General features: G+C 41.6%; 1 non-coding gene across 1 annotated transcript; it reads right to left on the reverse strand.

The window, feature by feature from the left end:
- Positions 1–13984: 13984 nt before the first annotated feature.
- Trnas-cga lies at positions 13985–14061 on the reverse strand. The gene has a single exon. It is a non-coding gene; the product is annotated as a tRNA-Ser (tRNA).
- Between the last annotated feature and the right edge of the window lie 690 nt (positions 14062–14751).

Below are 14751 nucleotides of genomic sequence, written 5' to 3' on the forward strand. Positions count from 1 at the left end.
CGTATTATTGGACGCAAATAGCATGCTCCACTGTATATATCTATTACAATGTCCTCCACAAGGGAGTCAGTGCGACGGTAAAACGACTTTATATCTTTACGACCCTCTTGCGCAAATGCTTTTTTAAACGCAAAACTAAAAACTCTGCCCTTCCTTTTACTAGGTTCTGTTGCCACACCAGTCTAGTAGATGAGTGACTGGATAGGAGCTTCGACCTGCTTAGTAGTTTTTGGTAGGACCAGAATTATAGTATACACCTTACTTCATCATTTAAAGCTGGTTCTTGCAATTTACTGAGCAGGCTTTATCGGAGTAGTTTGCATCTATCTTCAACTGTGTGCCAGGTCAATTTCTTCAGCGTCTCCGTGACACCCTGCTATGGGCGAGATAAACCTATACCAGTCCGAACTGTCTTTCTCTGTACACGGGCAGTTTCACCTGTTAGTCCTGTCTGGTATGTATCACACATACTTGAGCAAAATTCTAGGACGGGTCGCACGAGTATTTTGCAAACAATCTCCATTATAAACTGATTACATTTCTCCATTGAACTAAAGTCTGCCACTGGCTTTACCTACGACTAAGCGTATTTGACCGTTCCAAGTCCATACAAATGCTACACCCAGATATTTATATCAGATGACCGATTACCGTTGCCGGCCGGTGTGGCCGTGCGGTTAAAGGCGCTTCAGTCTGGAACCGCTTGACCGCTACGGTCGCAGGTTCGAATCCTGCCTCGGGCATGGATGTGTGTGATGTCCTTAGGTTAGCTAGGTTTAAGTAGTTCTACGTTCTAGGGGACTGATGACCACAGAAGTTAAGTCCCATAGTGCTCAGAGCCATTTGAACCATTCGATTACCGTTGTGACTCTATGATACTATAATCTTACGAGTGCACAATTTTATACTTCCGAACATTTAAAACAAGATGCCAATATTTGCACCGCTTTGAAATATTGTGAAGATCTGACTGAATATTTGTACAGTTTTTCTGCAGACAATACTTCATGATAGACGACTGGATCATCTGCGAACAGTCTGAGGTAAGTATTAATGTTGTTTTCTATGTCTTTAACATTCAACATGAACAGTAAGGGTTTCAATACACTTCTGTGTGGGGCACCTGAAACAACTTCCACATCCGTTGACGACTCTCAATCTATGAAAACATGCTGCGTCCTCCCATCAAACCACCTCAATCCATTAATCCACTTACAAATTTCGCTGGATACCCCATACGATAGTACCTTCTACAATAAGCATTTGTTGGCAGTGAGTTGTGCCGTCTACATGTTATACTCCAGAGAAGAGGCAAATGCAAAGATTAAAGACGTATAAATGACCCTCATGATCTCTACTATGTAAACAAGAGAGAAGTACTCTCTGCTTTGAATATCAATGTACGTAAGCCTAAACACTGTATAAGACCGAATTCACGTAGCACTTGTGTGTAATTACTGTTCAATGTCTTGCAAACCACCATACATTAGCAGTTAACTATACGCCGAATGTTCTCAAGGTAAATGGATAACGGAGACGCCAAGTATCCTTCATATACCAGACAACATCATCGTAAAAGTTAAAGTAATCATTGCGGTAACATTGCTTTAGCTCCTTTATAAGTCGAAGTAACAGGAAAAACGTAATGAAGTAATCAGTTTCATGGTTGTGATGTAGCGTTATGCGGAGGCATACCACTGGATGGATCCCCGAAGCTGTACATCTTCGATAGTATGTGGAATTCCGTTAACACCCAAAGGTAAGGAAAGATACGAGGCACTGTAACTCGACGCTGCACGCTGGCTGTAGCAGGAAGGGTTTCGTGTGCTGTCACGACTAAAAATCACCTTTCTCTCCCAGCTTGTCCTCTGACTATTGTGGTGCGGCTGCTACGGCTTTGTCTCCTGTACCAACCTCTCCACCTCAGAATAACATTTACGACCTATAGGTTTTACCTTCCCTCTCATACCATGGAGGTTGTGTTCTGATGTCGTAACACATGTCGTAGCAGCCTGTCCCTTCTCTTTGCCAATGTTTTCCATACGTCCCTTTCCCCGCCGATTATGAGGAGAACTTTCCAGTTTATCATTCCATTTTCAGCATCCTTCTATTGCACAACGTATCAGACGCTTCAAGTTTCTTCCATTCCGATTTTCGCAAAGTCCATGTTTCTCTAACATTCAATGTTGTGCTCCAAACATACGTTCTCAGAAATTTCTTCCTCAAATTAAGGTCTATGTTTGATACTAGTAGACCTCATGGCCAGGAATGCCCTATTTTGCCTGTGCTAGTCTGCTTTTTGCGTTCTCCTAGCATCCTCTGTCATACTATATTAGCAGAATTCCTTACCTTCTTCGTGGTCACCTCCTTTGATGTTAAGTTAATCACTAACCACATTTCTGATGTCTTCATTACTTTTGTCTGAAACGCCCGCTAAACCCGCTGGGCGTAACAGGTGATTAGTATTGGGGAAAGTGCCAAATAAGGTGTAGGTGAGGTTCACTCAAAATTGTAATTTATTGCAATTTAATAACACCTTTAAACCTAAACGGCACATAGCCGAACCTTTAGAACTACGAGTTTCAACAGGCAATTATTTCACGGCTGAAGGCCTCCAAACAAGAAATCTTAAAGCAACAAGATAAATCTCAAGTGGTAAAAACATGCAGTTAAAATTGTAAATAAAATTAATTAATATATATATACTCAGCGAGGTTGAGAGCCTCAAAGCAAGAGTGAATAGACAAATTTCAATACAAACGGCTGAAGAATCTGTTAGAATCCGTTAGAATAAAGATTTAAGTTGCTGAAGGCCCATAATTGATTTTCCAAAATTCAAAAATACATAAAATCCAGTAAAAGCAAGAATTTTTTAAATCATTGGCTATGATAAATTATAAACAGACAATTAAAGACCGGTGAGAAGGACAATAAAGAAAACAGCACTCAGAAGCCTCCACGGAGGTCGGTCTGCCCTCGTTCACTTAGGTGAGACGGGTGGTGAGCCCAACTACACTTGATCCGTCGGAACCCAACCAGGGGACAGCCACGGACCGACCTACAGAACGACTTGCTTGCCACCAATCAGTACATGAGAACTCAAACACAAAAGGTTACGCACATGATAAGCCACAATGAAGTATGTATTAGTTGTCAAAACTACACACCATGTTGGACAGCGACAACAGGTGAGGAAAGGACGCCGCCTGAAATTACGTTAGTGGCCAGGGCAGGTAACTGTAACACTAACGGCCACAAGGCAGAAAATTCCTATGGTGCACTAAAATTGTAGTCAACCAATATAGTTAATTGCACCGCATGGAGGCTAAATTTCAGCAATAGAACACTCGGTGTTGCTCACAGGAAAATTTCCTAAACAGCGAACCACCGAAACGAACCACCACAACATGAATGGACGTGGCTTGGTTAGTTGAAACCACTACTCAACTTTGACGTCCTGGGTCGGTGAACCATGAAGCTCGTGGCGCTTGGACTGCTCCACATACACACTCCGACAGTGTGCAGGGACCACCCGCGGACCCAGTAGACTGCACCGTGCAGAGATAACTTCCCTGGTCCGCAGCAACCGACCAACTCCCTCAGAATGCCGACAACATCTACAATAGTCGACAGTGGAAATAACGCCAACTACACACACAACCTGACAAACACTTGCACGAAGACCTGAACGATACCAAACAGTAACTAAGCACACACGAAGACAAATCGGAAGTCGATGCACACACACACACACACACACACACAGGCGACTCAGGGACGATCAGTGAGCCAAAACACGTCGTCCAGTAGGACGACCGACCGACGATCCACCAAGACCGTGGCTTAGCTCAAGTGACGCGCGGCGGCAATGGTCGGGCGAGCCATCTCGACGCAGACCTCACTGCTGCTCCAACCCGACTGCACTAGTGCCGCATTGCAACTCCCCGACTGGCAGGTCCAGACTGCGCTCCAGACGCGTTCCAACTGACTGGCAGCCCGAACTCGCAACGCGAACTCCTTTACGACAGACAACGACCGGCAAGTAATAGCAGTCGAGCAATGATTCTACGAGAAGGTATATATCGATACACGTTGCTAACGGAGCTCACCGTCAGGCAAAACAGCAACTCAGTGACAGTAGTAATTTAAATTAACGTAGTGAGATGTAAGTACGTTAAAAACAGGGTGTAAAATACATGATGGCGGGAACACAAGCCACTCACTGCTCACTGTCTTTCCTTAGTTTACTTTCAATCCTGTTCTCATACCACTGTCAATTCTATTCATCAGGACCTGCAATTCTTCCTCACATTCTCTGAGGATAGCAATATCATCAGTAAATCTTATCATTAATACCCTTTCACCTTGAATTTTAATCCGCTTCTGAACCTTCCTTTTATTTCCGTCAATGCTTCTTCGATGTACAGATTGAACAGAAGGGAAGAAAGAATACACTCATGCCCTACACCGCTTTTAATCTCAGCACTTCGTTCTTGGTCTTTCATTCTGACTGTTCAGTCTTGGTTCTTGTTCACGTTATACAGTACTCGACATTATTCACAGCTTACAACTATTTTTCTGAAGATTTCAAACATTTTGCACCATTTTATATTTTCGTATGTTTCTTCTAAGTCAAAACTCCTGTGAAAGTGTCTTGATTTTTCTGCAGTCTTTCTTCCATGATCAAGTGTAACTGCCTCTTTGGTGCATTTCCGTTAGGCATGGTATCTTCGGAACTGTGCGAATGGTATTTTTTGTCTTTGGAATTGTGTGGATGCTATTTTTCCTAAGTCTGATAGTAAGTCTTGAATAGTCTCTCGTAGGCTCTACACACCAACCTGAACAGCTGGTTGTCTGCCACTTCCTGCAAAGGTTTCCATCCGAGGAAATGTCATCCTTGTCTTCTACCTTATTTGATCGCAAGCCTCCAAAATCTCCGTCAAACTCTACAATAACAGTGTCTTCCAAATCAACTTCTATTCGTTATTCTATACGTTAGCAGACAGTTCGCCCTCCTTCTAGAGATCATCGATCTATTCTTTCCGCCTTTCTCCTCTACGTTTAACCCTGGAATTCCTCCAGCAGTCTTAATGCTGAAATGTTTACACTTTAATTTCACAGAAGGTTGTTTTGATTATTATCTATCATGCAGACAACCACTACTTTCTCGATTTATTCACATTTTTCGTGAAGCCATTTCGTATTCATTTCCCTGCGCCTACTTTACATTTCATTTCTAAGTATATTGCTGTATTATTGCCTTTCCCTTAGCATGTTTTAACTTCCTTCTTGCATCGATCAATTAAAATGTTTATGTTACTCAAGGTTTCTTCTCAGTTGCCTTCCTTATATATACATATTTGTCTCTCCGACTTCTGTAAATTACATTTTTAGAGATTCCATGCCTCTTCACCTGAACTAAACACTGCTGACTTCATCTATAGTCGCAGAGAACTTCAAACGCACATCATCATTCCTCAGTACTTCCGTATCCCACTTTCCCACTTCTTTGCACGTTACTTCTTCCTGACGATTCTCTTCAACTTCATCCTTATTAAAGTGTGATCTGCGTCTATATCTGCTCTTGCCTATGCCTTATAATCAAATACCTGATTTTGGAATCTCTGTCTCAACATGACGTATTCCATCTGGTGTCTTCCTGTAACTCCATGCCTTTTCCAAGTATACTTCCTCGTCTTGTGATTTTTCAACAGTGTATTCTCTATTACTAGCTGAAGTTTACTGCAGGCTTCTACTGGTTTTTCTCCTCTCTTATTTGTACTATTGAGCCCATATTCTTTCACATCATCGTATATAATTCCTTCACCTACCACTGCATTCCATTCCCGAATGAATATTAGATTACCGTCTCGCTTTACATACAGAATTACCTGTTCAATGCTCTATCTTTTCATCTTCTGAATGCGACACCGGCATGTGTAATTGAACTATTCTTTTTGACGTTGGTTTGCTGTCGATTCTGGGGCTTATAGCGAGAGTTGCACTGTAGCGTGACACAAGAATTCCTTTTTTGATCAGATGATGCAACATTTGTGAAGATTACAGTGTGCTATATTTCATCTGATTATCTTTGTAGCCTGATATCAAAGCATTCGAAAATTTATGTGTTTATTTGTCTTCAGTTTTAGATGATTGAGAATGGAGGTGGGGAGGGACGGGAGATAAATATGATGCTACAGCTGCAAATTTATCTAACGCTTGATTGCTTCTGGAACAGAAAAAAAGACCCTTAAAGGCATTTGCAAACAGACTGATTCATTCTTTTATTTAGTTAAGCTACAATTTCATAACTGTATTTTAAATTTAAACAAAAGCAATAATTTTGAAGTTAATTTATGATTTTAGGAAGTTGTTGGAGAATTTTGTCGAAATTGAAGAATACTGTATTGTTACTTCCTTTATTAGTTCTTGAAAAGCGGTTTACCTTGATATATTAGTTCTTAGTGTTAAGACAAAGCGCCCTCTTGCACACGCTCTGCATTTTTAGCAATGCCCAATTGCGCAGTGACAGATATTTCATCCAAGTACCAGTAGTGGGCGAGGATAGAGTCCCATCGGGAAATACTAGCCTTCTACGTAACCTAAGTAACTAGCGGTATCTATTGTGCTTTCGTTGTATTAGTGAAGTTACATGCAGCCATCCACCGTTTAGTAATCCTAGTGCCGCTGCCGGTTAGACCGCTCGGCTGTTTGACAACCAGGCCCCTATCTAACTGTGGCTCTGCGCTGTACTCTACTTACTGCTACAACAGTTGAAAGATATTTGTAAATCTTCCTCGATTTCCTTCATTATCTTGTCAGAGCCAGCTTCCGTTGTGGCTGTGGGTTGATTTCCGAAATTTTATGTCTAGGTTCCCACAGCTCCTTTAAGTTATTGTGACGACTGGATTTTCATACAGACGGTTTTATGTGTATGTGTCTGACGTAGAGCTTTGGCAGTCGGCGAAATGTTCTTCGCTTGACAGTTTTACCTGAGTGTTGTTTGCGGTTTCAATAAAATTTTTGGCGCAGCTTCGAAACACGCCTCATAATGTTTGTAGCATAGTTTTTTAACTAGACACCTCCTTTATTTTAGATAATCTGATGATGCCTAACCATGGTGAAACGCCTTATTTTTCAACAAAAGTAACTTTGCAAACCTATCTGTTATTCGTATTGTCTTACAGTAGTATTCTTATTCTGAAAACGTGATTGGCTGATGATCGGTATCCAGTCTGACATTCAAAACGTAGACCATATTAAAAAACAGGAAAAATGCAAAAGAGAGAATGCAATACAACAATAGCAAGAATACATTAATACATTGCAAGTAATATCACCCATTTCACGCTACCACAAACGCCTCAAAATTGCAAGCTCAACGGTCACCCTCTCAAGACGAAGTAAGATTCACAGAACTGCATAATACGTAAGAATTTACTCCAAAAAATTTAGAATGAACAAGCGTCACAAAACATTTAGATTATCTTCGTAAAAGACAGTACCAAATTAACTGAAATCTCAAATCGGACTAATCTAACCAAATGAATTGCTGATTTCGGAAACAATATTTGTCCACCGAGATTGCTTTTCAGAAAACACAAAGAACATTTTAGTTTCACACATTGGCCTTTAACTGCAAGAACATAGCGCACAATCTCAATACTGTATATTCATGTGTTCTGGGTGAAATTAGAGGGATCTTGCTTCAAGGGAAGTATTTCTTTTTTAATGTTTAATGTCTGGACAGGTGTTGTTTCTGAAATATATACTAATTTCAAAGGAAAAAACTATTATTTAATACAGTAATCATCCAGTTATTAATATGTCTTTAATACTGTTGTAGTATGAGATTATATTATTGACTAAGGCACAATAGCAGGAAAATAGTGTATGATTTTCACATTTCTTCAATTTTTAACTTTCAACCGTATGAACGTTATAATGTTCCACAGTCATATTTTAAGCTAAATTTGTCTTCACATTGTCTTACGGTACGCTGCACTCCTTTATTCTACTCATGGTCCATATCTCCACGTTAAGCTGTTGACCAACTGTAGACTGTGGTGTAAAACTCCTGGAATGTATCTGGAATGTAATCTTTTAATTTCTTGATGTCAGCAATTTTTCCGACCTTATTGGCACATATTTGTTACGTGATTTCTCTGTGGGAAAACGAACTGAAGAACTGCGGTCAATACCAAGACGGAACGTGTCCATGACAGGACTTTTTATATATAGCTTCCCAATTACATTACCAAGAGTGTTACATTTGTATTTAAATTCATAGCATTCGGCACCGCAAATGACTGCTTCATCCTTGGGCACCTTTCTACTGGCGCTCTCCAGAGAAAGGGTATGCTTTTTGTAAAATGTAGACCACCAGTGTTTGAATGCAAGAATATCGCGTTGAATCTACCTTCAGTTGGAACTCATTAACTTTTGAACTTGACTTCTCTATCAGTTCAGCAAGTTGCTTGATATGATACACTCTATCCACTAAGCATATTTTCCTCTTCACTACCGCGAAGTCCCTATCGTAGGGCAAAAATGAATGTCCACGTATAGGGAAATAATGATTAATAGTGAGGAATAGCTCTGAGGCTGCCAAATCCAGGAAAAAACACACGAGGGTATGATTCCTATATTGTCCGGGGCAACCATCTGAAAAGACTTGCAAATGATTAATGCTTTTTCGGATGTTAGTTTGTGATGAAATCTAATACGAATGAAGATACCTCATACGGGGTCTTCTTCCTTCACGGAAATCGCAGACTTTTGATTCACCAGTCTTGAGGTGGTGTATGTTACAGACATTCACATCAAGCTGACGATAGTAGAAGACGAACTGGTATAGTCGGTATGCGTAGATCCTGCGTGAAGTCAATAGCAATTCCTGCTGCTCCCTCATCATCAACTCATTTCACAAGTGCCGCGAAGGAAACTCAGCTGCCCGTCTCTTGTGCACGAAGCGGTTCTACAGAACCTACCCATTTCACTGTATCACTGAGCATTGTCTTTTTCATTTTAGTTGACAGTTCCTCACATTAACCACACGCGTATACCTGCGCTCTTCCGAAACAGAGTGAAAATCTCTGCCCGAACATTCTTAGAATATACTCGTATTTTGCAGCCATGTCGGGATATCTCCCTTCATTAAGCTATTCGTGCAAATAACGGCGCTCCCGAGAGTCACAGCGTGTTACTATTTGCGGGTAGGAGTTAATTGTTCAACAATAACATTTATCTCTCAACCACTTTTCGCGCTGCCTGAACGATTTTTACCTATTTGGTCGGCGGGTGAATTGCCGAGTGCGAGTAGTTTGCTAATCCCTTGTACTCTCATATTCGTCACGCCGTGCATGCTTAGGAATGCTTGCTTACATACATCGACTTTTCCGGAATGGAATTCACAGAATACCTGAAGTTTTGCTATCTAGGTTTCTTATTACTATCATTTTCTCTTTTTCGACATCGTCTTCTTCCAATACCTTCGACAGTAATTAGCTCTAGAAGATATCAGTCTAGTGCGTCCTTTGAGTTCACATCATTAAAATGAGTGAAGATCTCTATCCTTGTGTTTTCATTAATTTTCTCAAAACACCGTAGAGAACATTCTTAAAGGGAGATAAATATTCTATGTGAATCAGCAATACTAGCATTTTGCTTATTAGTAATTAATGAAAAAATATGCTCAACAATGTACAATGGTTAGTGAACAATCATCTCCAATTTGTTTCTTCGGTGCTATTTTCCCACTGACATTTTCGTACTCCTGCCCTTTAGTACGCAGCCTTTGAAACTTCTCATGTTGATATTCCACATTCCTCACTCCCTTCTTTCGTTTTAATGTCCAACAATCTCGAACTGGTTCATGAGAAGACACATTGTACGACAATAAACTACATGCGGTTTACTCTCTTCACGCGCAAAAGAATCAGTGCGAGATCTCGTTTGTCATTTACTTCACTTCTACCAACACTGCGTATAGCAACAACACTTCTCTAGGATAAGTGTTCTCTGTAAGCTCATTGTAAATTTCGCAGGTCCAAAACTTCAATATCGAGTGCGGGACAAGTGTTATTTTTATTACCAATTGATAGAGCTATCCTCAGATAACAGAGCTGCACACTTAATTCAAAACCGATAATTTGTGGACAAGTGTTGTTTGTGAAATCAGCAATTCAAATGCTTTGTCCATGATGCTGGAGAAATGCTCAGAGAAGAGGACCCATCACTTATCAGGTCCCGCAAAAGGTGCCTGATTTCCTTGGATGGTTACGCATTCACCTCGTGGCAGGGGTGGGACAAAAGAATCGTTGCCAACTGTGCACCCGTATCTCGCGAAACGGGATAATCTCCTTTTGTTACTGACCAGCGTGTCTGGGTATAGTACAAGCTGTCGAAACGATAGGTTGGTACTACAAGGATACGACTTTACAAAAGTGTTCTGAGTACACTAGAGAGGATTTCAGATTACTCATATCCTCCCATCTACACACACACACACACACACAGACACTCACACACACACACACACAAAGAGAGAGAGAGAGAGAGAGACAGAGAGAGTGAGATAGAATGTGGGAAGAAAAACGGACAGAGAGAGAGAGACAGAGAGAGTGAGATAGAGAGAATGTGGGAAGAAAAACGGACTGCATAGTGGAGAAAAAATTAACACATTCCTTCACCAGAGACCATTTGTTGATGTGGCAACGAAGATACAAACAAGAAAACTAGCCGATATCAGCACGTCAAGACACAAGTTGCTCTTAACATTTATGAAAAGGGCCTTGCTGACATCTTTCACAGTGTACGAAGAATGTGTGTTTGTTTATGAGTATAAAGAGTAAACTCGATGACTTGCATGTCATGTAAGATGCATTGTGTCATTAGCGATTGCAGGCGATCCGAAGAGTAGAGGTATAAATGGTTCAAATGGCTCTGAGCACTATGGGACTTAATTTCTGAGGTCATGGGTCCCCTAGAACGTAGAACTACTTAAACCTAACTAACCTAAGGACATCACACACATCAATGCCCGAGGCAGGATTCGAACCTGCGACCGTAGCGGTCGCGCGGTTCCAGACTGTAGCGCCTAAAACCGCTCGGCCACTCCGGCCGGCAGTAGAGGTACATGCAGAAACAACGCCCTATTTGCGTGTAGCCTATCGAGGCTGCAGCCTAGGCTCCCGCAGCACAAAAATTTAAAATAAAAGAAACGACCCTGTTTTAATATTATGGTGTGAGACTTCTCGTAACGGTAAAAGACGTGACGAATGTAAAAGACGTTTTTTTGCATGGGATTATTCAATTCAATTTTTTTTTGTGTGACAGCTAATATGAATAAATTCGAAATTGAAATTCCGCGTTCCCTCGCGTCAAAGTGTCACTGGCGCCTGGTTAAACACAACACATTTCAGTCGACAAAGTGGTTAAGTGAAAGTGGAAGTCGATTTCTTTCGTACACCATTTCGCTCAAATCAAGGCTTGAAAAATAAGAGAACGTCCATGTTACCCAACTTTTGAAACGAAAACGCTTAAAGCGTTTTAAACAGAACAAATGATCCCAGAGCCAGGTGTTATTCTTGGCTACTCAAAAACTTCCGTGATTTTACAGGGTTCTATGCCGCGACCTCTAAGTTTCTAGACATGTGATTTCCAATATAACATCACACATGGGAAAAAAGAATTGAATGTTGAAAGCAGACACAATGTAACTTCTTCTCTATCCTGTGGTCGCGTAGGTACCGTTTGGAGAGGGGTATTTGATATATCTATGGGAGAGAGGTGTTTCATATATCTGCACCCAGGTGTGTAGGCAGAGTCTTCAGATCTCTAAGCTGAAACTATGTTGCAGGGCCTTCCCAGGGGAAATTTTGTGGTAACCAACCCGAAACAACAGCATTTTAGGGCAGCTTTCGAGTTAAAAGAGGAAAGAAGGCAATTAAAACGATTTATTAACATTGGAATGAACACCTATATATTTTTTAAAAAAAGAACAGAATATTGACACTCCTATCCGAGTAAAAATGAGAATCTCAATTGTAAAAGTAACATTGTACCTACGATATCAGATCACAGACATCTGGACACCTCTGCGTAATGCGGACTTAACCAACACATTTCATGAGAGGCAGACCAGCCAGTGTAAAGCAGGTGGACACTATCGTGTTATCAGTAGAGAAGCGGTAATAGCACAATGGGTCTGCGACTTGGAACCTGGATCAGGCAGCGGAATCACCTGAGCAACAAATCCATATTATTCAAAAGCTGCTCAAGTCGAGTGTTCGTGATGTGACTGTGTAGTGGGAAATGCGTGGGAAGAAGCACAGCTAATACAATACGTCATACACTGACGAAAGAGGAGAGTCGAGAACTACAGCTGGAGGAATCACTCGTGACTTGCAAAGTGCTACAAGCAGTCCAGATAACAATGACTGTGTGTTGCGAATGGGGTACGAAGGTTCAGCAGCTCCTGATAAGCCACAGACATCCGTAGTTAACGCTAAGCGACACTTGCGTGCAAAGACAAACGCCACTTGACAGTGGGTGATTGGAAGCGTGTGGTCTGATGTGATGAATCACACTCTGCCCTGTGGCGATCCAATAGGAAGATCTGAGTTTCTTAAATGCCTGGAGAACCTTACCTGCCATCTTCTACAGTGCCAACACATCCTCCTTCCGAAAGGAGGGTGTGTCGTTACGGCATGGGGGTATTTTTCGTGTTAGGTTGCGGTCCCTTTATTGCACTTAAGAAAAAGCTAAACGGGGGAGGTTATCAACACATTTTACAGAATTGTTTTGTGCGTACAGTGGAGGAAATGTTCCAAGACGATGATTGTATCAGCGTGACATTTCACGCTATTGTAGAGCAGCATGAAAAGGGCAATTGTTTGTGGACAATAAAATTCCTGAAACGTAGTGGCCTGCCGACAGTCCTGAACTGAATCCAATGGAACGTCTTTCTGATAAGTTTAAACATCGACTTCGCGCCAGATACAGGCGTCCAACGTCACTAACAACTCTGGTTTCTGCTTCTGATGAAAAAGGGGCTGCAAACATATTCAGACACATTGAAAGTGTCCTCAGCAGAACTGAAGCCGTCACATAGACTACAAGTGGACACACTTAACATTAATTAATACTAATAGGTGTCCGGATACTTTTGCTCAGACAGTGTATAAGCAAACAGATTTGTTAATTAAATGTCAGGTTGTAAAAGAGGATGTAAAAAAGAACTTTTTAAATATTTTCAAATCAGATACAATACTTTCCCGCAATACCTCATTTACGAAAGCAGGTACCTGAAACTGTTTCTCTCCAGATATCCGTAATTGGACACGAGAAGTTAAATACGAGGGCGTGCTGAACACGAAGGAGTCTGTATTTCTTATGTCAAAACTTCTAAACTTTTTTAAACAGAGAAACGTTATTAACATTTTACATCTTTGTTCTTCATGTCTACGTATTCGTTTCTCAGCGTAGTCACCCTGACGAAGAACACATTTCTCGCAACGAGAGACCTTTTTGTTGATATCGTCACTGCACAATGTTTGACATTTTTGGGAGAGCCACAACCGCACTTCTGATTGCACCACTTCATCACTATCAAAGTGAAACCATCCAAGGTGTTCTTTAAGTTTTGGAAACAGATGAACCTCGGATACGGCGAGGACGGCACGGTATGGAGGATGTACGACGACTGTGAACCCAGGGGATCGCATTGTTGCAGATGTCACAGCGCTAGTATGTGGTCTGGCATTGTCGTGCTGAAGACGAGGATGCTCCATGTATAGACCAACTCTTCGAATTCGAAACTCGATTACAGCACGCTATTTCACACGCACTGACATAGTTATGTTACACACCACCACGTTAAAAACTATTATTGAGAACACTCTAGCGGCAGATAGCTGCAGATATGGTGACTTGATGAATGTTAATAACATTTGTTCTGAATCTTCCTGGCAGATTAAAACTGTGTGCCGTACCGAGACTCGAACTCGGGACCTTTGCCTTTCGAGGGCAAGTGCTCTACCAACTGAGCTACCCAAGCACGAGTCACGCCCCGTCCTCACAGCTTTACTGCTGCCATTATCTCGTCTCCTACCTTCCAAACTTAACAGAAGCTCTCCTGCGAACCTTGCAGAACTAGCACTCCTGAAAAAAGGATATTGTGGAGACATGGCTTAGCCACAGCCTAGGGGAGCTTCTGTAAAGTTTGGAAGGTAGGAGACGAGATAATGGCAGAAGTAAAGCTTTGAGGATGGGGCGTGACTCGTGCTTGTGTAGCTCAGTTGGTAGAGCACTTGCCCGCGAAAGGCAAAGGTCCCGAGTTCGAGTCTCGGTACGGCACACAGTTTTAATCTGCCAGGAAGTTTCAGAACAAATGTTATTAACATTCATCAAGTCACCATATCTGCAGCTATCTGTCGCTAGAGCGTTCTCAATAATAGTTTTTAACGTGGTGGTGTGTCACATAACTATGTCAGTGCGTGTGAAACAGCGTGCTGTAATCGAGTTTCGAATTCGAAGAGTTGGTCTACACATGGAGCATCCTCGTCTTCAGCACGACAATGCCAGACCACATACTAGCGCTGTGACATCTGCAACAATGCGATCCCTTGGGTTCACAGTCGTCGTACATCCTCCATACCGTGCCGTCCTCGCCGTATCCGAAGTTCATCTGTTTCCAAAACTTAAAGAACACCTTGGTTTCACTTTGATAGTGATGAAGTGGTGCAATCA

Source organism: Schistocerca piceifrons, chromosome 5, assembly GCF_021461385.2.
Source record: "Schistocerca piceifrons isolate TAMUIC-IGC-003096 chromosome 5, iqSchPice1.1, whole genome shotgun sequence".
Lineage (NCBI taxonomy): Eukaryota > Metazoa > Arthropoda > Insecta > Orthoptera > Acrididae > Schistocerca > Schistocerca piceifrons.